Consider the following 20,850-nt stretch of genomic DNA (forward strand, 5'->3'; position numbering starts at 1 on the left):
TCAGTCTGGGTCCCAGGATATTGGGGTGGATAGCCCCTCCCCAATCCCATCAACTTGAGTGCTCCTTGAGACTGTTCAAAACTATAAGCTTGGCCTCTGCTTTTGTTTTGATTTTGGGTTGTTGAGCAGATTGATTGCTTTCCTGGGGTTCTTGTCCAGATGGATTCGAAGAATGAAGCCACTGACAAAAGGTGGTATATGAAAAAGTGGAAATTTATTAGGATATAAGCACAGATTCCTACGTGGGCAGGAGGGGAGACCCATTAAGTCTGTCTTCCCTACGGTTTATAAAGGCTGCAGTTCTTTGTCCTGATATCCCCTCTGACTGGTCACTATAGCAGCTTCAGAGCTCAAACCCCACATAGAGATCCCCATTTTTCTCTCCCCCTTATCTTGTTGGTTGGAGTCACTTTTGATTTATGTTATAGCTCTCCCAGTTGTGCTGTCAGAGAAAGCCTTATCTTACAGACTTCCCAGCTACTCAGGTCAGGGCTGCTTTTGGCCTAACTTATGGTCACCTTAATTGCTCAGGCCAGAGATAACCCTGTCTGTCCTTGGTTTATGGCTGTCTTAATTGCACAGGCCAGATATATTTATTTTTGCCTGTGGCATTTTTCTATCCTCTGTACAAGATAAACACCCTGGTGTCTTCAAGTCTCCATTATGTATTCCTTCCCATGTACCATTTTCACTCCTAAAACTTCCTAAACCTGCCTAATTACTAGTAAGCTAGCTAGCTAACCCTTTCAGTTTCTTCTGCAAAGCTCAAAGTGCATGATGTGGCAAGCTGTATCACCCAGGGTGGGTTGTTTGTTTGTTTGTTTTCTTTACCTGCCCTCTGGCTGTTGGGAATGGCTAGCTCCTCTTGGGAAAAATAGTTTCAATTTGTGGGCCTATATCCAAATGCTCCTGGTTGCCATTTTACCAAGTTTCCCCATAATGTTTCCCACCTCAGCCTCTCCTTAGGCACATCGAGTCCACTTCTCCATCCCTGCACCAAAGCCTTGGGTGAGTAGTTGCAAATGAAAATTTCACTCAGGATTTAGGAAGAAAAAAAAAAAAAAAGAAAGAAAGAAAAAGAAACTGCAGCTTTCTGTCCAACAAGTTCCAGTCTACCTGCTCCAGGCTCCGCAGCAGCCCTGCCTCCTTTCACAGCTGGCTGTTCCCGAGCTGCGGGTCTCTGGTCTCTACTCTGTTGTTCTGGGCTGTGGAGCTCAGTCTGGGTTCTGGGCCTCTTATTTTCTGAGGGAACAGACCCTGCCATAGCCCAGCACTCCATCCTCATCTCTTTCAAGACAATAATTTTACTTTCATGAAATATGTAAAACTGTTTAGGTCCCAGTTAATTATATTTAAAGCAATGAATGTGACCTATTGAAATTAATGAAAGTACAGGTGAAGTTTTATTTATTTTTTTTATATTCTTACTATTTTGCAAGTCTCTGGCTATAGATTATATCTGAACTACTCATTATTAAAGTGCTACCTTAATTTTTATTGTATTTCCCCTCAATGAAACATACACTTTTTTTTTTTAAGTACAAGAAGGCCCATTATCACCTGGGTAGCTTGGTTAATATTCCAGTATTCCAGTACTTTGTTCCATATCTAAACTTAAGAACTTATTAGCAATATAAACACCATTATCAATAATAGCATCATCATCACTTACTACTGCATATTTTATAGAATATAGGTAATAAAGTGATATAAAACAACTTAAAAGCACTTATAATTTAATGAGAGAACCAGGAAAAAAGAACACAGAAAAAGATACAAATAGCACATTAGTAAAATATTATTATAACAAAATAGAAATATAAAATGTTTTATTTTATATCAATACACATAACCATTTTCAAAGAGTTTTTTCTTTCACAAATAATTTTCATGTATTACAACTTATCTCTTTTTCTTATGATTAAAAAATACTATTATTTTGACACGGGAAATATGTATAAATACTCCAATTTGAGCAAATAAATATTGCCTTGTGTCTAGAATGAGTAAATCATTATTTTAGTTAACAAAGAATAGTTTGTATATGATATCTTTATTAATCCCCAAACTCTCAGAAAAGTCTGAAAGCAGATTACATTTTACTTCAAACTACTATTTTGAATGCTACACTCCATTTCCCTTATAAAGGCTTTGTTAATAGCTATAAAGTCAGAATTCAAATAAGGAGAATATTTCCTGTACTTGGCAATTTTTCAAAGCTATGAGTCAGAATATATTGTGTCTTTACTATTATTATATTAAGGCACTGAAACTGTACTTGCACAATAGTTATGATTGGCTGTGCCATATAGGTAGAACAACGAGTAGCCTGGGGCAGAAAAATATTAGAGAAGAATAGTGTTTTGTGACTATTTATTATGTGAGTAATTACTTGCTAGAAGGAGGAGACATTTTTCATATAGCCTGGGGCAGTAAAGATCCTCAAGTTGGCATTAGTCTTGTTCCTTTTCGTGAGAGACACAAGGCACACAATACATAAATGAACATCTCAATTTGACATTAGCTGTTAGTCTGTGTGTTAACCTTGGGTCTTCTTGGGTGTGATAGATGGCACCTGAGTAGTTTAACTTTTTTTTAGTTTAATGAGGTATTATATTACTTAGTGTTGCAAAAATCTTACTCTAAATTATGGGACTTCAATAACGACTTACAGATCACATTACTTAATAAAATGACTAAAACAATGTCATCTTTAAAACTTAGTTGTTATGTACTGTGAAACTGTATAATTAGCTACATTTAAACTTTATCCCTAAAGGCACTATAAAGGACATATATATGAGTCTGATTTTATGCATCTCCTATGAAATATTAATCTTCATAATTATAATTCCTGTGAACAGTGCCCAGATATACTTCTCATATTGAAATATGTTGACTCACAAGGGAAAAAATCATTGGCATCAAGGACTGCTTCAAAAGGTAGAAATAACTGCAAGTGATTGTGTTTTGATTACTACCTTGGAGGTAAAAAACCACTTTCCTACAAAAATAAAATCATTAGAGAAGAATCGTACACTGAGAATAGCTTAGAGTAAAAAAAAAGGAAGAAAGAAAAATGCTTTTTCCACAAAGTAGAATGCAAAAATGTCAAGTTTAGGCCATGATTCTCTCTAATTTAGAATGAATTTAAAACTTCAGAGGAGGTATGTAATTTAAGTATACAATAGTCACATCAATTAGTTAATCAACTAGGATAATGTTGGAAAAAAATTTAAAAATTGCTACTTAAAAATTTAGCTTCACTCATTTTATTATATAACAATAAAATCATATTAAATAAATGCCAGTATTATTGACTAAAGAACAAAAATTTCAGATTTTATTTTGAAATTATTTTACATCCTCCAAAGTGTGCATATGATAAACATATACAGAATAATATATATATATATATATATATATATATATATATATATATAATATAATTATTTTATCTCCATATATAAAACATTTTTACCTATCCAGCATGAGATATAATTAGTAAAAAAAAATGTGTCAGTTATTGCTCAAATATGCATTAGGAAATACAGAATGATGATAAAACTGACACTATTTCATATAAATATGGGAATGATAACTAAAAGCAAGCAAACAAACAAACAAAAAACCATTGGAATTCCTACTACAACAGATGCTGACCTGACTGTATATTCTATTTCTGATGAGTACCATGATGGTGTTGATAGACTACAATCAATTCTATCAGTCATCATGGAAGTGATTGCTGATGGATTTTATTGTCTTGGAATCAGGAACATCTTTTTGAAAAAAAAAACTTCTTTCCTGATTGAAATTCTTGACATGCAATCAAAGTTGTGAGAGCTCAGAAGACTACTGAAAGAACTGTCACTAAAGAACAATTGCTACAGAACAATCTAGGATCAGGACAAGGATTTGTGAAATGTTTACACAAGATGAAATGTCAGAGGTCTAAAAGCATTTATGTGTACCTGAAAAACTTTATTTTTAGTCCAAGTACCACTTATGTTTGTGTTGAGATAAAAATTTTAAATTATTCAATATATTTTATTTAAATTAAACCCTACCATAATAAGTACAGTTTTAAAATGGTATGAAATATTAATCATTATTTATTTCAAAAACATGCTAAGTATTTCAGAGTAAAATAAGTATGACATAGTCGGACAAAATAAGAATGATATTCAAATTAGCTAATATTATTACTGAGAAATGACACATAAGCAGATATTAAGAAAGAAAGAAAGAAAGAAAGAAAGAAAGAAAGAAAGAAAGAAAGAAAGAGAGGAAAAAATGGCTGCCAAATAGGCAGAAGTGTCCTGCGCCTCCTCCTGGGGCTAGGCCAGAAAAGCAAGTAAATTGGAGAATATCCACCCTAAATTAACAAATTAGACACAGCTGAGGAGACAGTTTTCAATAAGGAATGGCAGAGGATGCCTAGAGAACACTGCTTGCCAGCCATAACCCATGTGGAACCACCACTATGCCCAGGCAGTGAGAAGCACAGTATCTCCCAGGAGGCTCCCAGACATCGGCAGGGAGCGCTCACCATAGTTACATTCTGCACCAGGCTTCCTTACCAGCCTGTCTGAACCCAGGATCACAGGATCTGGCTCCATGACCTTACAGTGAGTGCAAACCATGTGTAACTCTGTGCCCCATCCCCACCTTGGGCCCCAAAACTGTGCTGCTAGCCTGACCTGGAGTCTCCCGGCGCCTGCTTCACCTTGAGCCCCAGAACATGCTGCCAGGGTGACCTGGGGGAACCCAATGCACTCCCACTCCAGGCCACAGGAGAGCATGGACTCTGTGACCCAGAGCAGCCTTCTCCTGCTCCATCTGGGGCCCAGGAGGGGAGACCTACAGAAATTCAGTGCATGCCTCGCTCAGGGCCATAGGAGAGCTCTGACTGTGATCCAGAGCAACCGGCACCCACTCCACCTCAGCCTCCAGGACAATCCTGGCAGGAATACCCGCAGCAACCCAGCACACACCTCACTCCAGGCCACAAGAAAGCAAGGACTGTGTGACCCAGAACAACCTGTGCTGCTCCACCTTGATCCCAGGGGCATGCTGCCAGGGCGAACTGGAATAACCCAGTGTGCACTCCACTCCAAGCCACAGGAGAGACACAACTGTGTGACCCAGAGCAACCCAGACCCGCTCCACCATGGCTGCTGGGACAGTCCTTTAGTGGCTACCTGGAGCAACCCAGCATGCACACCTCTCTGGGCCAAAGGAGAGCACTACCAGGGTGACCCACAGCAAGCCAGTGTGCCCAGCCAGGGGCCACAGAACAGTGCTTCAAGTGTGCTGCCAGAGGGACCTAGGGCACCACAGTGCCACTGGTGCCAGGGTCACACAGCAAATTGCATGCCAGAGGGCTCTGGGTCCTCACAGGGAGTAGCATACCAGAGGAACTGGGCATTCAGTCCCAACACTACTGAGCATGTAAAGCAGACAACTGCGGGAAGAGATCCATGGGAGAAGAGGATACAATTCAGAGTAGAGACAATAAAGGCATGAGACTCAAGACAGACCCAGCCTCTGGACTAATGATTTCCAGACAATTGGCCTGATAGGGTCTTCAACCGCTCAAATCCCAAGCAGGTTGGCCAGGGCCTGAAAGATACAGGAAAATGGGGAGACAATGAAACAACCCCCAAAGGAAAGAAAACAAGGATTCACCAGAAAAGGCACTAAATGTAATGGAGGCAAGCAATATGTCAGAGAAAGAATTCAGCGTAAGGGTCATAAAGTTCCTAAACTGCCTGGATGAGAAAATCAACATATGCAAGAATCAAGAGGAAATGAAAAATGATATAGCTGCACTAAAAAACACAATGGAAATCAGCCAGTTAGAAGACAGGGTAGAAAAAAAAACCAAAACAATCTGAACAGCAATACAGAAAAAAAAATAAAAAGAAGGAAGACAGTTTAAGGGAGCTTTGGAACAACATGAAACAAAGCAACATCCACAAAATAAGGGTGCCAGAATGTCAAGAAGAGAAGCAAGGAATAGAAAACCTACTTGAAGAAATAATGACAGAAAACTTTCTGATTTGGGGAAGAAAAAAGTCACACAAGCACAGAGAGTCCCAAATAAAATGAACCCATAAAGATCCACACCAAGACAAGTCCTAATTACAATGGCACATGTTAACGACAAAGAAAGAATCTTAAGGGTTGCAAGAGAGAGACAGAAAGTTACCTAGAAGGGATCTCCCATGAAACTATCAAATAATTTCTCAACAGAAACACATCAGGCCAGAAGGGAATAGAATAAAGTATACAAAGAGATGCAAAGCAAGGGACTGAATCCAAGAATACTCTATCCAGCAAGGCTATCAATCAAAATTGAAGAGGAAATCAAAAGCTTCACAGAAAATAAAGGCTAAGGGAGTTTATTACCACCAAGCTAGCAACGCAAGAAATGCTAAAGGGACTGATGTAAAAAGAAGAAATAGAAAGGGAAGAAGGAAACACAGACATAAAGAATAAAAATGACTATAAACAAGTACCTATCAATAATAACCTTAAACGTAAATGGATTAAATACTCCAATCAAAAGACATCAGGTGGTTGAATGGATCAGAAAACATGATCTATATATATGCTGTCTACAAGAGATCCACCTCAGAACAAAGAACTCAAACAGATTGAAAGTGAAGGGATGGAAAAAGAAATAAAAAAAAAAGGTAGGGTAGCAATACTTATATCTGACAAAATAGACCTCAAAGTGAAGGCCATAACAAGAGATAATGATGGCCACTTTAAAATACTAAAGGGACCGATACAACAAGAGCATATAACTGTGGTAAACATATATGCACCCAATACAGGAGTACCCAAATACATTAAAAAAAACAAAACATCCTTCTGGAAGACATCAAGGGAGAGATCAAAAGCAATACAATCATAGTAGAGTACTTTAATACCCCATTGACATCACTGGATAAGTCTTCTAGACAAAAAATTAACAAAGGAACAGCAACCCTAAATGACTCATTGGATCAGATGGAACTAATTGACATCTTCAAAACATTTCACCCGAAAGCAATAGTATATATAGTCTACTGGAGTGCACATGGGGCATTTTCAAAGACTGACCACATATTAGGACACAGGCTAAGTCTTTTCAAATTCAAGAAGAGAGAAATCATAGCAAGCATCTTCTCAGATCACAGCGGCATAAAATTAGAAATCAACTACAATAAAAACAATGAAAAAAATCAAACACTTGGAGGCTACATAGCATACTATTAAACAATGATTGGGTTACCAAAGACATCAAAGAAGAAATAAAAAATATCCTGGAATCAAATGACAATAAAAACACAACAATCCAAAATCTATGAGACACAGTGAAAGCAGTCCTGAGAGGGAAGTTCATAGCTCCTCAGGCTTACCTCAAAAAACAAAACAAAACAAAAACTTCTGCTAAATTATTTAACCTTACAACATAAAGAATTAGAAAGAGAGCAACAAGAACAGCCCAGAGTAAGCAGAAGGAAGGAAATAATAAATATCAGAGTGTAAATATATGATATAGAGTCACACACACACACAAAAAAAAAAAAACAACCCACAAAACAAACAAACAAAAAAAAATAAAAGATCAATAAAATGAAGAGCTGGTTCTTTAAATGGATAAACAAGATTGGTGAACCTCTAGCCAGGCTCACTAAGAAACAAAGTGAAAAGACCCAAATAAACAAAATCAGCAATGAAAGAGGTGAAATAACAATTGGCCCCACAGACATACAAAGGATTGTAAAAACAAAACAAAAACAAAACAAAACACTACAAACAACTCTACTCCAAAAAACTGGACAACCTAGTTGATACGGACATATTCCTAGAAAAGTACAATCTACCAAAACTCAATCAGGAAGAATCAGAAAGGCTTAAGAGGCTGATAACTACCAAAGAAATTGAAGCAGTAATCAAAATTTTCCAGGAAACAAAAGCCCTGGTCCAGAAGGCTTCACAGGGACATTTTACCAAACATTCAAAGATGAACTAAAATCTATTCTCCTCAGATTACTCAAATAAATTCAAGAGGAAAACACACTTCCAAGCTCTTTCAATGAAGCCAGCATTAACCTAATCCCAAAACCAGATAAGAACAATGCAAAGAAAGAGAATTAAAGGCCAATATCCCCAATGAACATAGATGCTACAATTCTCAACAAAATTCTAGCACATCAGATCCAGCATTACATTAGAAAGATCATACACAATGACTAGGGATAATAGGCTGGTACAATATCCACAAATCAATAAACGTGATACATCTCATAAACAAATTGAGAGACAAAAATAACATAATCATATCAATTGATGCAGAAAAAGCATTTGACAAAATCCAACACATTTTCTTGATAAAACTTTCAACAAAGTGGGAACAGAGGGATCATACCTTAACATAATAAAAGCCATATATGACAAACCTACAGCCAACATCATACTCAATGGGCAAATATCAAAACCATTTCCCCTAAGAACAGGAACAAGATAGGTATGCCCACTCCCACCACTCCTGTTCGACATACTCCTGGAAGTACTGGCCATAGTGATCAAACAAGAAGAAGAAATAAAAAGCATCCAAATTGGAAAGAATAAGTAAACCTGTCATTATTCTCAGGTGACATGATATTATACATAGAAAACCCTAAAGAATCCAATAAAAACATTAAAAACAACTAATAAACTTAATAAATTAATTCAGCAATGTAGCAGGATAAAATATTAACACCCATAAATCTATGGGCTTTTAATATATCAATAACAAACTTTCAGAAAGAGAAACTAAAAAAATCAATCCCATTTATCATTGTAACAAAAAAAATTAAGATACCTAAGAATAAACTTAACTAAGGAGGTAAAAGACCTGTACTCAGAAAACTGCTGGACATTGAAAAAAAGAGATAGAGGAAGACATAAACAAATGGGAGAATAAACTATGTTCATGGATTGGTAGAATCAATATCATTAAAATGTCCATACTACCCAAAGCAATCTATAGATTCAATGCAATCCCCATTAAAATACCAACGGCATATTTCACAGACCTAGAACAAACTCTCCAAAAATTCATGTGGAATAAAAAAGACTCTGAATAGTCCCAGTAATCCTGAGAAAGAATAAAATTAGAGGGATCACAATACCAGATATCAAGGTTTATTACAAAGCCACTGTTCTCAAAATTTTGGGTACTGGCACAAGAACAGACGTATAGACCAATGGAACAGAACAGAGACCCCAGAAATTGACCCAAGCCATTATGCTTGATAAAGGAGGCAAGAGCATACAATGGAGTCAAGACAGTCTCTTCAATAAATGGTGTTGGGAAAATTGGACAGATACATGCAAAAAAATGAAATTAGATCATCAACTTACTCCATACACAAAACTAAACTCAAAATGGATAAAGGACTTAAATATCCATAAAAATATTAGAAGAATCCATAGGCAGCAAAATGTCAGACATATGTCATAGCAATATCTTTACCGATACTTCTCCTATGACAATGGAAACTAAGGGTAGAATAAACAAATGGGACTAAATCAAAATAAAAAGCTTCTGCACAGCAAAAGAAAACATCAACAAAACAACAATAGAGCCCACTGCATGGGAGAACATATTTGCCAATGTTATATCCAATAAGGTCCTAATCTCCAAAATTCATAGGGAGCTCACACATCTTAACAAAAGAAAGATAAATAATCCAATAAAAATATGGGCAAAGGACCTAAATAGAAACTTTTTGAAAATGGACATACAGAAGGCCAAGAGACATATGAAAACACTAGTAGCCTGGTGCACGAAATTCTTGCATGGGGGGGGGGATGTTCCTCAGCCTGGCCTGCACCCTCTCCAATCTGGGATCCCTCAAAGGATGTCCTACTGCAGGTTTACAGGGATCAGGCCTAAACTGGCAGTCGAACATCCCTCTCACAATCTGGGACTGCTGGCTCCAGCTGCTCACCTGCCTGCCAGATTGCCCCTAACCTCTCTGCCTGCTGGCCTGCTCACCCCCAAATGCCACCATACCAGTCTGATCACCCCCAACTGACCCCTGTTGGCTTGCTCGCCCCCAACTGGCCCCCCTGCTGGCCTGCTCACCCCCACCTCCCCTCTCCAGTGGACTGCTCACCCCCTACGGCCCCCCTGCTGACCTGCTCACTCCAAACTGCCCCCCCCCCTGTCCTGATCACCTCCAACCAACCCCCACTGATGGCCTGCTCACGCCCAAATGGCCCCCCTACTGGTCTGCTTACCCCCAACGGGCCCTGCTGTCCCATCCTGGCCTGATCACCCCCCGGCAACCCAAGGTCCCAGACCCTTCTTTTTTTCTTTTTTCTTTTCAGCGCTTCCTTGAGTGGAGGCCAGAGCCAGCTGAAAGCAAGAATCTAGGATTTATTTATCTTCTATAATTGAAAATTTGTAGCCTTGAGCGGAGGCCAGGGCAGGCCAGGGCTGGCCAGGTATGGCGGGAAGCTTGGCTTCCTCCATTGCCGGGGCAACCCAAGCCTTCTGCTTGCTCCAGCTCTGTGGCTGGCCGCCATCTTGGTTGGGTTAATTTGCATACTCGCTCCTGATTGGCTGGTGGACGTGGCTTGGCGTAGCTGAGTGATGGTTAATTGGCATGTTTCTCTTTTATTAGTGTAGATGGTCAAATTCACTAATAATATGAGATATGCAAATCAAAATGACAATGAGTTACCATCTTACACCTTTCAGAATGGTTATCATCAACAAATTGACAAACAACAAGTGCTGGCGAGAATGTGGAGAAAAAGGATCCCTTGTACAATGCTGGTGGGAATCAAACTGGTGCAGCCACTGTGGAAAACTGTATGGAGTTTCCTGAAAAAATTAAAAATGGAACTCCCATTTGACCCAGTGATCCCACTTCTAGGAATATATCCTAAGAAATCAGAAACACCAATAAGAAAGGATATATGCACCCCTATGTTCATAGCAGCACAATTTACAGTAGCTAAGATTTGGAAACAGCCTAAGTGCCCATCAGCAGGTGAATGGATAAAAACAAACAAACAAACAAAAAAACAGTGGTACATTTACACAATGGAATACTATGCTGCTGTTAAAAAGGAGAAACTTTTACCATTTGCAACAGCATGGATGGACATGGAGAATATTATGCTAAGTGAAATAAGCCAGTCAGAGAAAGATAAGTATCACATGATCTCACTCATTTGTTGAATATAATGAACAAAGTAAACTGATGAACAAAAATAGATCCAGAGACAGAGAAGCATCAAACAGACTGTCAGACCTCAAAGGGAAGGCAGGGAGGGTCGGAGGGAGGGATGGGTAAGAGATCAACCAAAGGACTTGTATTAGTATGCATGCATATGAGCATAACCAATGGACACAGACAGTAGAGGGGTGAAGGCATATGCTGGGGTTTGGGAATAGCTGGGGAGAGGTCAAAGAAGGAAAAAGTAGACATATGTAATACTTTAAACAATAAGAAATTTAAATTTAAAAAACAGACAAAAGAAAAAAGAAACACATTCCTAAAGTCCTGACAATGTGCTGGACATAATTCTAGATAATTGGAATATGGATATGCACAAGACATAATTTCTGTTATTCAAAAACTGATGTTATAAGTTATAAATTTTCAATAAAATACTGTTAATACATCAGTGTAACTACTTTATGTATTTGGGTGCTCCTGCATTGGGCTCATAAATATTTACCAGAGTTATATCATCTTGTTGTATTGATCCTTTTAGAATTATGAAGTGGGCTTCCTTGTCTCTTGTTATGGTCTTCACTTCGAGGTTTATTTTGTCAGATATAAGTATTGCTACCCTGCTTTTTTTTTTTTTTCATTTCCATTTACCTGATAGATATTTTTTCATCCCTTCCTCATCAGTCTGTGTGAATCCCTTGTTCTGAGGTGATTCTCCTGTAGACAGAATATATATGGGTCATGTATTCTTATCCATTCAGTCACTCAATGTATTTTGATTGGAGCACTTAATCCATTTATGTTTAATGTTATTATTGATAGTTACTTGTTTGTAGCCATTTCTGTATTTTATGCCTGTGTTCCTTCCTCCCTTTCTATTTCTTCTTTTTACAGCATTCCCTTTAGCATTTCTTGCATCACTGGCTTGGTAGTGTAAACTCCTTTAGCCTTTTTTTTTTTTTCCTGCGAATCTTCTGATTCCCCCTTCAATTTTTACTGATAGTCTTGCTGGATAGAGTATTCTTAGATTCAGACCTGTTCTTTACATCACTTTGTATACTTCATTCCATTCCCTTATAGCTTGATGTGTTTCTGTTGAGAAATCATTTGATAATCTAATTGGGAATCCTTTGTAAGTATCTCTTTGTCTCTCTCCTGCAGCCTTTAAGATTCTCCCTTTGTCCTTAACATTTGCCATTGTAATTATGACGTGTTGTGGTGAGGGTCTTTTGGGATTCATCTTGCTTGGGATTCTCTGTACTTGTGTAAATTTTTTCTTCCCCATATCAGGAAAGTTTTCTGTGATTATTTCTTCAAATAGATTTTCTAATCCTTGCTGCTCTTCTCATCCTTCTGGCACCCCTATTATATGTATGTTACTTTGTTTTGAATTTTCCCAAAGCTCCCTTAGGCTCTCCTCCTGCATTTTAATTTTTATCCAGTTGCAGTTCAGATTGGGCTTGTTTCTCTACCTTATGTTCTAACTCACTAATTCGGTCCTCTGCTTCTTCTAGTCTGCTGTTGAAACTTTCCATGGTGTTTTTGATTGCAGCTATACCACTTTTGATTTCTTCCTGATTTTTGCATAGATTGTTGATTTTCTCATCCATCCGGTTTATGAACTGTACAATCATTACTCTGAATTTTTTTCTGTCATGTTGCATGCCTCCATTTCACTTATTTCCTTTCTTGGCAATTCCTCTTTTTCTTTCCTCTGGGGATTGTTTCATTGTCTCCCCATTCTAACTATCTCCAGAAGGTCCAATCACTGAGTTGTGGGGGCCTGGGCCGTGTGCTGTGGGAGCTTCGCACCACCTAAGTGTCACCAAGACGTGTGGCTGCTGTGGGTCTGTGGGAGCGCTGCTCACCCAGGATCAGAATCACTGGGACCCCGCCTGTGCCATGCTGAAAAATAAACCCTGCTGTAGTGTGCCAAAAATCAGAGTCCCCTTGCACGTGCCAGGAGTCAGTGTCCTCCCGTGCCTGCACTGAGAAATGAGTATTGGAGTCTCTGTTGCTTGGTGCAGCCTCACGCTGAGAAACAGGTTCCTGTGTGCACATGCGCGAAGTATTGGAGTTATTGGCTTTCAGTTGCATGTACTTGAAATCAGGGGTCCCGTGTGTGGGCAATGAGAAACAGAGTCAAGTCACTGGTGCTCAGTGCTGACTCTCATGTGGATAATGAGGGTCCCCAGTCTGCTTGGGGGACCGGGTTGCATAGCTGCCCTATGTCAGCGGGAGGTCCACTCTTGCACTGTGGGAGACAGACTTCCGTGTGCCCTCACCCAGAATTCAAGTCAGGTGGCACAGCCTCCCTGTGTGGGCATGAGGTCTGGTCATGGGACTGCACACTGCAGGAGCAAACTCCTCATGTCTGCTCATCCAGGCTCAAATTCATAGCAACCTCCCTATGTAGTCAGGAGGCCTGCTTATATGGGGAGTGTCTAGCAGTTCCCATGCAGCTGCAGTGGGCCGGCGGGGAGGGGAATGGGGTCTGTGACTCACAGAAATCTGTGGCCGGAATGCCTGGAGACTTAGTGTCTGTGGGTCTGCAGCTGTGGTTGCAGGTCATTGTCCCCAGTGGCTGTAGAGTCCTGGTTTGCAACTGAGACCAGATTGGGGCTAGGATCCTAGACTCAAGCAGTTCTGTTCTTTAAGAGGGCGTGGTTTCTGTGCTGGCGGTGTCCTCCCCAGACTGTTTGCGGTGGCAGTGGGGTTTTGCCATCTAAAACTGCCTGGTTTGGCAGCTCCCTGGAAGACCTGCAGTATCTGACTGTCCCTATCACACACACACACACACACACACACACCACATGTCCTCACTCTCTCACACACTCTCCCACCCTACCTTCTTGACAGTTGCCATCTCTCAGTGGAATGATCATTTTTAAAAATGCCCTAGGTTATTCTGATCAGGTTGATTCCTACAAAGAATTTGTCAAAATTAAGTTTTAGGGTGCAGATTTCTACAAAAGTTTCCTTACTTCAGACACCATCCACAAGTTGGGGTGTCCCTAGGACCATTTTCATTTCTGATCAGCTAACTATATATTTGAGGGTCCCTATGGACTCCCTCAACTTAATTAATTCACTAGAACAACTCATAGAACTTAGGAAAGTGGCTATATTATGATGGCAGTTTTAGCAAAAGGATACAAATTAGAAACAAAGTGATATACTCAAGGGTCAGGTTTGCCAGGGTTGAGATACAAAGTTTCCATCCTCCGAGGAGATGTGTTACCTTCCCAGCATATTGATATATGACAATACACAAGTGTTACCAACCAAGGAAACTCACCTGAATTTCAGTGCACAGAATTTTTATTGGTGTTTCATTACTAGGAATGATTGACTGAATGTAGTTGAAGTCACTCTCCAGTGCTCTCATATGGCTAACAGCTCCAACCCTCTATTAACATGAATGACCTTTCTTGTATGGCCTGCCCCCATCCTGAGTTATCTCTTTAGCATAAACTATGTAGATGCTCACTATAAGTCACTTCTTTGGTATAAACCATCTTGTGTGGTGTTGTCAATGCGGGGGGGGGGCGCGGGGGGGGGGGAGCAGGGAGGGCACCAGGAATAATAAAGGTATGTTATTACACTGTAAATTCAAACGGTTTAGATTCCTTCCATGTACTAGAGACATAGACCAACAATTTCTTCATTACGCCATCCACAAACCAAATTTTGAGAAGCAGGGCTTTTCTTTTATGGATGGCATAAACAAAGCAATTGATGACCTCTCTTATAGAGTGCTTAATATTGGAAATATTTGAGATAGCTCTTGATATATGAGTATAAATTCACTAGTTATAATTAGAGAAATTTCCATGAATTGAAAGAAATTTGTAATAAGCCCTAACCAGTTTGGCTCAGTGGACAGAGCATCAGCCTATGCACTAAAGGGTCCCAGGTTTGATTCCGGTTAGGGGCATGTGCCTTGGTTGTGGGAACATCCCCCGTAGGGGGTGTGCAGGAGGCAGCTAATCAATGTTTCTCTCTCATTGATGTTTCTAACTCTCTATCCCTCTCCCTTCTTCTCTGTAAAAAATCAATAAAATGTATTTAAAAAAATAAATTTGTAATAAGATTGTTTCTGTGTATGAAAGAAAGGTAGGATTTTAGAAATATGCTTTCATGAGGCATCTGCTTTAATTGTTTTTATTATATTGCCACGAAAACTATTTTAGGCCAGGAGCTTTGATTCTTTTAAAAAAAATCTAATTAATAGGGTTTTCATTTCTATTTTTCTTTTTTATGATTAATAGTAATTCTTTGTGTTTTCTACTTGTCTGTTTTGTACTTTTTACAGGAAGGCCCACAAAAACATTCTATCATTTGACAGGAGCTATTTCATTGTCTACAAATTCTGAAACAATTATTACTTTCTAAACTTCTCAGAATACAGAGATTCTAGGGTTAGGCAGTGATATCATAAACAAACTGGAGGGAGATAAGAAATGTCATAAATATTTTGAAACACCCATCTGTTTGCACAGTCAAAAGTAGATCAGATAATGCATAAAAATGAAACAAATAATGTGTACACATGAACATAAATAGGGTAGGAGGTAAAAAATAAGAAAAGTAAAAAGTGTGACAGTAGGAGAATAGAGCAACTAAGCAAAAAATTTGGAGTTGATATGTCTTAGAGCTTGTGGAAAGAAAGGAAAATAAAATATTCTATAATCCTTAGGTTTTCAGTTGTTTTGCCAGAAATGTAGTAAAAACATCTTTTGGGAAGATACTAGTAAAATTTTGAACATTACCTTAAAAACGTATTTGAGATTAACCGAAGAATTTATATGCATACTAGAGGCCCAGTGCACAAAATTCGTGCACGGGGGTAGGGGGAGGGAGAGAGGTGGGACCTCAGCCCAGCCTGCACCCTTTTGCAATTCAGGACCTTGGGGGATGTCCAACTGCCGGTTTAGGCCCGATCCCTTGCAATCTGGTTCTGCTGGATCCTAACAGCTCATCCGCCTGCCTGCCTCATTGCCCCTAGCCACTTTGCCTGCCTTATCACCTCTAACTGCTTGCCTGCCTGCCTCATTGCCCCTAACCACCTCTGCCTTGGCCCCCATCACTGCGGCTTCGTTGGGAAGGACATCCGGAAGGCCATTCAGCTGTCCAGTCTAGCTAGCATATTACACTTTTATTATTATAGATATGCATAACCCATGGACACAGACAATAGTGTGGTTGAAGGCATTGGGTAGGGAGGCTGGAGAGTGGTAGCAGGGTTAATGGTGGAGGGGGAGGGGGACATCTGTAATACTTTCAATAATAAAGATAAATTTAAAAAATAAAAGAAGGTATCTGTAGGGTATCAAAATATAGAAATCAGCTATAGCAGTAAAGAATAATGGTTATGAATAGAGGCACTAGAATGAGGATGATTTGGTACTGAATTCTGGCTACATTCACTTAATGGCTATGACCTAAGTTAAGTTAATACTTCCCAAAGCCTCCATTTCCTCATCTATAATATGAAAATTTTAACAATATTTATTGGGTCATTGTAAGAAAAAAAACACACTCCTGTATAGCAAATACTTAGCACAATACATTGCTACTCCAAAGTTCTATGTGCTATAATGTAGCTTAAGAAGAAAATTCTTCAGGAGTAGTATATGATATATAGGGCAAATGTTTAATAAATTCTAAGTCTTGGTTTACAATTCACAGCATTGTCCTTGGTTTACAATTCTTAGCAACTTTTATTTCAGAAACACAGCTCTTGAAAAAGTTCAGCTGATAGTATGTTGAGGTATGAATAGATCTTTTTAGAAAGTGATTAATATGAATCCTATATAATAAAAGCCTAATATGAACTCCCTTGGCTAGGAGTTCAACCAGGGGGCGGGGCCAGTGGCAAGTGGCCAGGGGGAAGGAGGCGCCCCCGGCTGGCAGCCACTAGGCCCCTACCCGTGCATGAATTTCATTCACTGGGCTGTAGGAAGCGGTTATAGGGTTAAGCCTCGGACTGACCTGCTGGCAAAGTCACAAACAAGTCCCAAGCTTGGAAGGGCACAGTCCTCTAAGCATAATTAAGCTTGATCCTGTAACTGATTCCTAGATCTTTCCTGGGTAGCTAGTGGGCTGTGGGAGGGGCAGCAAGTGCTGCCAAAACAAGTGAAACTTACAACAACATTGTAGATTACCTTGTTTGTCCCTGATTATAAATAAAGCACCAGCTTTGCAGTCTGGATCTGTTCTATGGCCTCAGCAAGGCACAGAAAGATCCACTCAGAGCCCAGCTTTATGAATCTATTTCTGCGTCCTGTTTTCTTTATTTCTAATATTTCTCAATCCCTGGCCGCCTCCATTTAGAACTGGTTTGTTCATCTCTCTTTCCACGCGGGACGCGGAAAAGGGAGATCCCAGCCATGTTTGGCCCCCGCCGCTTCAGGCCCCTGCACTGGGCGTCTAGTGTTAGTATAATAAGTTATGTAAGGAAAGGGAGGTTCTAGATTAAAAGCAATGATGAAGATATTACCCAAAAATGCAACTCATAAATCATGAAGAAATTTTAAATTAAGGTAAATATACACTATATAAACCTTGGGGTAGGGAGTGGTTGCTGAAATATACATATTAAATAATTTTAAATTGTGTAACTATTTTAAATTTTCTTAGGTGTGAAAATTACATGGCAGGTATGTATTCTTTTTCTTAGGGGTACATGCTGAAGTATCTACTAGTGGATTAGCATGGTTTCTAAAATTTATTTTCAAATAATCCAGAAAAACCAAAAGAAAAAAGAATAGCAAACAGGGCAAAATAGCAATAATTACTGAATCTATTAATTCATTTTACTATTATTTTTAATTTATATTACTGCCATTTTTTAGAAAAATGGAAAAACAATTTTTAGAATCATCTATACTAATAAAAGGATAATGTGCTAATTAGACAGGGTGACCGGACACCTTCCAGATGCCTGACTTCCTTTCAGAAAGTTAGGGGGCAACCAGGCCGGCAGGGGGGCAGTTAGGGGGCAACCAGGCCGACAGGGGGCAGTTGGGGGGTGACCAGGCTGGCAGGGGGGCAGTTGGGAGGCAACCAGGCAGGCCGTCAGGGGGCAGTTGGGGGTTACCAGGCCAGCAGTGGTAGTTGGGGGGCGATCAGGTAGGCAGGCAGGTGAGCAGTTAGGAGCCAGCAGTCCCGGATTGTGAGAGGGATATCCAACTGCCTATTGAGACAGTCAGACCGGCAGTCAGACATCCCCTGAGGGGTCCCTGCTTGGAGAGGGTGTAGGCCCTGAGGGGTCCCTGCTTGGAGAGGGTGTAGGCCATGCTGAGGGGCTCCCCTCCCCCATTCATGAATTTTGTGCACCGGGCCTCTAGTTAAAATATAAAAATTATTCATTGCTTATTGTTACGCCATGGGACAATTTCAAAAAGACCAATTAGTATAAAAGTATGGATTTATGAGACTAACTGTAGTCATCAGTGAACTATGACACTGAAAATAATTGGATAAATGAGGTCACTTGTGCAAGAATGAACAGGACCAAACCCTGATCATTCTTAAATTTGTAAGAGAGGAGTTGCTGGGTCATAAGGCAATGCCATTTTTAATTTTTTAAGGAAATTCCAAAATGCTTTCCACAATTGCTACACCAGTTTGCATTCCCACCAGTAGTGCACATACTCTGCAACACTTGTTTGTTGATTTATTAATAACTGAGGCCCAGTGCATGAAATTCATGCACTCGTGGGGGTCCCTCAGCCTGGCCTGTGCCCTCTCACAGTCCAGGAGCCCACAGGGGATGTCCAATTAACGACTTAGGCCTGCTCCCCATCAGTCGGTCATCCTTAGCGCTGCTGCAGAGGTGGAAGAGGTTCCTGAGGCAGCCATGAGCCAGGCTTCAGGCTAAATGGTGCTCCCCCTGTGGGAGCGCACTGACCACCAGAAGGAAGCTCCTGCATTGAGCATCTGCCCCCTGGTGGTTAGTGCTCATCATAGTAACTGGTTGTTCCTATGGTGGATTTGCATATTAGCCTTTTATTATATAGGACTAGAGGCCGGTGCACGAAATTGAAATTAATGAAAGGCAGCGGTGGAGGGTGGTCCCTCAACCTGGCCTGCCCCCTCTCACAGTCCAGGATCCCTCAGGGGATGTCCTCCTCTGTGGGAGGCAACTGGGCTGATCAGGGGACGGTGCTGCCCCCTTCACCCCGCTGCTGCTACCACTGCCGGCCACCACAGCTGCCGGCCCTTGGCCCTCAGTTCTTAGTGTTGGCCTCACCCCCCACCCACCAGTGGGTGGGGGGAGATCTGAGGCCAGGCTGGATGGGGGAGGGTCTGGGGGAGGTGGAGGGACAGCAGGTTGCACCCTGTCCAGCCTCTGTGGAGGTGTGGCACCTGGACCGGGCCCATGCCGCTGCCTCTGTGGCTGCCTCTGCAGAAGGGGCAGCACTGGGACCGGGCTGCACCACAGCCTGTCCCAGGCCATCTCTGCAGAGGGGGCATGGCACTGCCTTCTCACCACCTCTGCAAAAGGGGCTGCGGTGCTGGACAGCTGGCCCTTCCCGCATAAGCACTGGACTGGCCCACCCCTCCCATGCAGCCCAGACCTGCATGCCTCTCCCATGTGGCACCATCCTGACAGGTGTGAGGTGATACCTCATTGTGGCTTTAATTTGCATTTCTCTGATGATTATTGACTTTGAGCATCTTTTCATATGTCTATTGGCCAACCATAGGTCCTTTTAGGAGAAGTGTCTATTTAGGTTGTTTGCCCATTTTTTAATTTGATTGTTTGTTATTTTGGTGTTGCATTGTTTGAGTTCTTCATAAATTTTGGATATTAAACCCTTAGCAAATGTATGACATGCAAGCATATTCTCCCATTGAGTGGGTCATCATTTGATTTTGTTGATGGTTAGCTTTGCTGAGCAAAATATTTTAAATTTGATGTCGTCCCATTTGATTATTTATTCCTTTGTTGCCCTTGCCCAAGGAAATATATCAGAAAAAAATATTGCTACAAGAAATAACTGAAATTTTACTGCCTATGTTTTCTATGATTTTTATGGTTTTCAAACTTACATTTAAATCTTTATTCCATTCTGAGTTTACTAGTATCTTTGTATATTTTGTGAGAAGTTGGTCTACTTTTATTTTTTTGCATGTGTTGGTCCAATTTTCCCAACACCATCTATTGACTAGACTGCTTGTACTCCATTGTAATTTCTTACTTCTTCTGTCAAATATTAACTGAACACAAAGCTGTGGGTTTATTTCTAGGATCTCTATTCTGTTCCACTGATCTAGTTGTCTGTTTTTTATGTCAGTGCCATGCTGTTTTGATTATTATGGCCTTGTAGTATAGTTTGATATAAGCTAGCATGTACCTCCAACTTTGTTCTTTTTTCTCAAGATTAGTTGAGGCTATTGAGGTCTTTTGTGGTTCCATATAAATTTTTAGAATATTTGTTCTAGTTTTGCAAGCTAAACATTGGTACTTTGATAGGAACTGTGTTGAATCTACATATTGATTTTGGTAGTGTTAGAAATAAAGCCAGAGGTGGTCCATTTTCAAGGCAAGGCATTTAACTTAGAATGGAAAATTACTCTATGGCAGTATGCAGACATGAGAAAGTTT

Source organism: Cnephaeus nilssonii (assembly GCF_951640355.1).
Source record: "Cnephaeus nilssonii genome assembly, chromosome: 3".
NCBI lineage: Eukaryota > Metazoa > Chordata > Mammalia > Chiroptera > Vespertilionidae > Cnephaeus > Cnephaeus nilssonii.